Raw genomic sequence first — 5,688 nt, 5'->3', positions numbered from 1 at the left:
GATCTGCGTATTAGCTCTTTCATCAAATCTTTCTTCTTCAGTGGGCGAGGCTGAAGATATAGTTCATGTCCGGTGGAAATAGTGAAAGTGATCTGATCCTCTACTTCCACTGAATCTTCTCCGGAACAAGCAAGAGAAGCGTCAGGCCCTCTGATCCTACCCCCACTTCAAATATTTTATAGTGATTCAAAACTACTCGACGATCTACGAACTCTTTCCTTACGTTAATGGCTATGAAAAACGTATACTGATCTACGGGGCACTCTAGTAAATTGAATCGTTCTAGGCTATGAAAAACTACGAAAGATCTACCCCTTCCCTTTCGTCTTTCTTCTCAGCTCTTCGCCCCACAGCAACAGTCGTAAAGCCATAGGCCATTTACTCTTACCTTATCAGTCGAGCTCTATCTTATTCTACAATCGACCAACTAAATGACAGTATTGCGCTGCCTCAACTACTCTTTTAGTCGCCCAAAGCAACAGTTGTAAATGGCTCAACGGCCATTTACTCTTACCTTATCAGTCGAGCTCTATCTTAGGATACCCTCTCGCATACGCTCGAGCTCTATCTTAGTCTACAATCGACCTTACGGTCGTTGGCTCCTTTTAGTCGCCCCTTCCCTTACGTTCAGCTCTTCGCCCCTTCGCCTTTATTGCGTAACCCTCCCCTCTCTTGCTTTCTAGAAATTTCATAAAAGAAGAAAGATCCACTGGGAGAGACTACCAAGACTTAATGCTTAGAAGAATGGAAGGTGCGAAGCGATTCAAAGAACTAAAGTCAAGGAATAAGGATATCACCAAGCAAGACGGAGATTTGAAGGAAATGCCCCAACCACGACTCCTAGCAATACAAAGTCGTAAACCACACAAAAAAATTAGGCTTCACCTTAGCTACTAATAGGCTTCCTCTGGCAGACATAACCCTGAAACCCGCACGAACGAGCACGCGCTAAAGGCTCTTTCCTAATAAGGGATAAAAAGAAAAGGCAGATCTCTCTCTTTAAGACGATCTTCCCTCTCCCTTCGGTCGAGTATCTTTTATTTCATAACCTCTCCCTTCGGTCGAGTATCTTTCAGACCCTCTCCCCAAGAGTCAGGAGCTCTCTTTAGAGTGTGAGGTCGTTTCTGTCACTATGCTTTCGTGATTCCGTATGGTATGTAAGTGACTTATGTAATGTGTATCATTAACAGCGCACTCTATCTGACTTTAAAGAAGTCTATAACTAGGGAATTCCACTCCTACCTAATATGCTTTCTTTTCCTTTGGCTCGGAAAGAACTCCATAATCGAAAAGCTTTCCCCAGAAAGAGCTTTTGAGGTTGAGCTAGAACCTACTTTTATCTATATCTATAACCAACCAGCCTACTCGCTTGGGCTATCCTAAGCGTAATCTGAATTGAAAGCGGCTTGGCTACCTAAACATGAGGGAGCGGCATATGTTAAGAGAATGATGGTCGATGGAGGCAGTGCCGTAGACATCTTGATGTATGACTGTTTCAAGCAGATGAAGATACCAGATACAGAGCTGACACCAGCAGATCCAATCTACAGTTTCTCAAACCATCCTGTCAGGGTGAAAGGATCGATCAATCTTCCTGTGATAATTGGGGACGAAGTTGATTGCAGAACGCTGGTGGCGACGAACTTTCTCGTGGTTGATCAGCATTCGGCCTTCAATGCCATCTTTGGCAGGCCAATTATGAAGAAGGCGAAGATGATTACATCCATCTACTGCTTGACAGTCAAGTTCCCCACTCTTTTTGGGGTGGGAATAATGCGATCAGATCAGAGCATGGCCAGGAGCTGTCACCTAACTTCTCTTGAGATCGCCAAGAAGACTCCTCTCTCGGTTGTTGTGGGACCTGGCGCTGAGGGGAGTGAGGAAGTGGTTGTTGAGCCCCAAATTCATCATATTGCTGCGGCTGAGTTACTCACGATTGAGACCCTGGATGCCAGAGATGAGCAGCGGATAAGCCTCAGCCGGCCGAAAGCCCTGCTTAGAAAGCGAAAGGAAAGGTTTGAGCATATAGAGGAAGGGAATGAGATGAAAGTACGGAAATACGGACATGAGCCCGCACAAACAAGCTCTCAGGCAAAAAGAATTGGGAAATAGGCCCACCCTTTTTCTAGAACTGTTCAGAAGAACAGATAGGAGAAAGCCGATCAACAGGCTACAGACACCACTTCTCGAGATCTCGCTTAGTCTTTGAATAGAGCCGCAAACCAGATGTTGCTGAATCATACGTTGAGAGAAGGGTGTAGATTTTTATCAAAAATAGCATTTTCGGAAAACTCATCCCACGGCTATTCCCCTCTCTAAAAGGCCGGGTCTCATTCGATCCCCTAATTGTCTCACTCGTAGGCTGGCTGCTTTCGAATGCTGAGATGAAGAATCAGAGATGAATGAACGATTTCTCTTCTTATCTATGTAATTTCTTTATTTCTATTTCAGAACCTTGATCGGTGAGAGCGCTTCTGATATCGTATCTCTAATCCCCTCTTTTGATTGCCTTTTAGCGGGTTTCAGAGTGGAAGCAGTTGCTTTCTCGGGTGGCATTTGGCTATTTTGGGAAGCATCGAAAGTGAATTTAGAAGTACTGGCTGCATCGTCTCAGTTGATACATGCCCTTCTTCATATGAATAATGATGATTGCTTATTAACTGCAGTATATGGAAGCCCACATCCGGAAGAAAGGAAAGGTTTATGGGACTTTATCTAGTTCATGATTTGCCTGGGCTTCTATTGGGGGACTTTAATAAACTGGATGAGGGTGAATTTTCGACACTGTGATCTTATGATTGACTGCATGAGGCCAATTGATTGATATGGGAGCTTCGGGTCCTAAATATACTTGGTGTAAGAGGAGGGATGGTTCAAACTACACTCGGCTTCGTCTAGACAGAGCGATGGCAAAGAGTAAATGGCTAGATCTTTTCCCAGATGCTACGGTGCCAAATACAAGCTCAGATCATCATCCAATCTGTGTTCGCTGCTCTCCTCTATCACACACTGCTTCAAATAAGAAATTCCGCTTTCAACAAGCTCATGAACATTTTTTGGAGTTTGTATTGGTGGAAGAGTTCAACTTGACCTCTTACCAAGAGGAATTGATCTTTTTTCAAGCAGCAAAAGTTGACTGCTGGAGACAACAATTCAAAAATCTTTCATGCTTCTATTAAAAGCAGAAAGTGCAAGCAAAGAATCTCGGCATTGAAAGATGCAGATGGGGTGTGGTACCTCGACCCAACTCAGTTGGCTAGTTTGCTTCGGAATTTCTTTGTACAGCTTTATACGGATGAGGGTGGGCTTTCTACTAGCTTACCCCGTAATGAGCAATGGAAATTAACAAGTGAAGAGAAGAATTTACCCAGTTATAAAAGATGAAGTAAGGAGCGTGGTTTTCTCTATGAATGCCTCTAAAAGCCCAGGTTTGGATGCTTTTCCAGTGTCAAAAAAGGGTCATATTGGTGATGATTTCATTTGGTTGAGAAGGCTCTTGCGGAAGGTCAGTTCCATTCAGATCTGAATAATACGCTCATTTGTCTTATCCCAAAAATAGAAAGCCCTGAACTGCTATCTCAATTTCGACCGTCCCTTAAAGATCATTACTAAGCTGTTGGTTGATAGAATCAGACCATTTTAGTCGAGGTTGGTTGGCAAAAGTCAAAGCAGCTTCATCCCAGGTAGGCACACTCCGGATAACATTCTTCTTGTCCAAGAAGTGCTTCACTCTATGCGTACATTGAAAAGGAGAGAATCCGTTGTAGCAATCAAGATAGACCTTGAGAAGGCCTATGACAGACTCAGATGGTCTTTTTTGTTTTGCACCAGGTACTTTGTGAAATTGATCTTCCGGATTGATCTAATCATGTTTACAGTTCAGTCAACAACTTTTTCTATTCGATCTCAGTCTGAAATTCTCCTTGTCGGGGTATTCGCCCCCTTTCCCCCTATCCATTTGTATTATGTTTGGAGAAATTCTCGCATGCAGATGAATGCTGAGGTTCTGAAAGAAAGGAAAGCAAAGATAGACCATGAGCTCAGAGCAATAAAGAGAGGAGCGAGAGGGAAGGGTGAAAAGAACGCCCGTCGGGGATTTATAACTCGACCGATCTCATCCACTGGTCTACACCGAGCTATAAACTGAAACTCCTGCAGATCCCGATTGCAATGGGGCTATGGCTAGCGCGCGAACTCTTGCATAACATGTGGCCACGAACAGTTCTTCAGAAGCCATCGTTCTATGGGCAGACAGAAAGAATAGGTTTTTTTAGGGTTCAACCGAATTCACTGTGAGTTTCACTCTTTTCCCTTGCCCATCCCGTTATGGAAGTCGAGTGAAAAGAAAACGATCGGTGAAAATGGCATGCACACATTCTTATGTCTTGTCCGCGGATTCGAGCAGAAAGAAAGCGAAAGAATCTCAAAAGCACTTTACAATAGCTGAGCACTTAGGAAGCCTCTACAGGGCCATCTGCAAACTTCAAACCTCTTGTAGGTTCTGAAAGAAATCCCAATAAGATAAGGAAAGTGAAAAAGTCATTCATTTTAATTGAAGTTGGGCTTTGACCCGCTCTCGAATAGTAGGGAAACTCATCCACCTAGACTAGGTAAACCAATAGAGAAGAGCGTTTAGTCAGCGGCACTTTGTCTTTTTTTCTTTCCTTGCCGGGGCTTTGACCGCTCTATAACTAGAATAGTCAGGGCCTTATATGGCACTAAAGGCCAATCAATGTAGGGGTTTTTGACCTTAGCATCCATTTCTTAGCTGGGAAGGCTTCCATCTCCAACTCCAATTGGAGTTGTCAAATACCTAGCTTTCTCAACCCGTAAAAAGAAAAAAGGTTCTGCAAGAATTTCAAAACGGTCTTTCGCGTAGTTCATTCTTCTCTTCTCTTATGAGATTTCCGCTTTCGGATTTCATCCTGTATAAAAGCATTTTCCACGTAAATTTTGATGTAAATTTGTTGTTGAGTTTGAACTTCCGGAACTCTTTTTCTAAAGTGGCGCATGAAGAGTGCTTTGAATGAAGAGGGTCAGAAAGGGGCATTTCCTTGACGATTTCCCATTCCTTCCCTGCCGAGCCACCTCTCTTCATCCGAACACTTTTGTTCCGGGGAAGGCCTGTTGAGACCTCTATAGCATCCGCAAAAGAGCTTTACAAGCGGCATTGCCCTTCTTCATTTATTCTTGACTTGACTTATTATTATTGGCTTGGCTGGGTAAGGGAATAGTACTCCAACTGCAAGGGCGCTTACATTAACAATAGAAATACACATCCTGGAGAGTCTTTACTCCAAAAAAATGGCACCCTATTTCTTATCCTTTGTTACTGGAACAGTCTTTCCCAGGGTTTGGGTGTCTTGGCGTAGCGGAAGCAATTAATAAATGAGAGAAAGCCGCCCCTGTGCCTTTTTAGCTTTTGCCTGGTGTGAACTCCGCCCCCCTTCCGAGAGCAGATGAATGCTACTGACTTTGGTTCTTTCTTTCACCGAGTGTTGGTCCATTCCTTTAGCGCTTAGTGGGAGAAGTGGTATATCAAGACCATGGGGTTCCTTTTCTATCGGACTCATCACTAATCAATCGTTCACTTTGTCACGCTTTTTTTTGCCAAAAAAGACGGGAAAATGCTTTCTTCCATACCAACTTAGCTGCCCGGCGCTGCTTACTCCGTTCTGATAAGTCAAA

Source organism: Zingiber officinale, chromosome 5A (assembly GCF_018446385.1).
Source record: "Zingiber officinale cultivar Zhangliang chromosome 5A, Zo_v1.1, whole genome shotgun sequence".
Taxonomy (NCBI): Eukaryota; Viridiplantae; Streptophyta; class Magnoliopsida; order Zingiberales; family Zingiberaceae; genus Zingiber; species Zingiber officinale.
Note: the sequence above shows the minus strand (reverse complement) of the source record.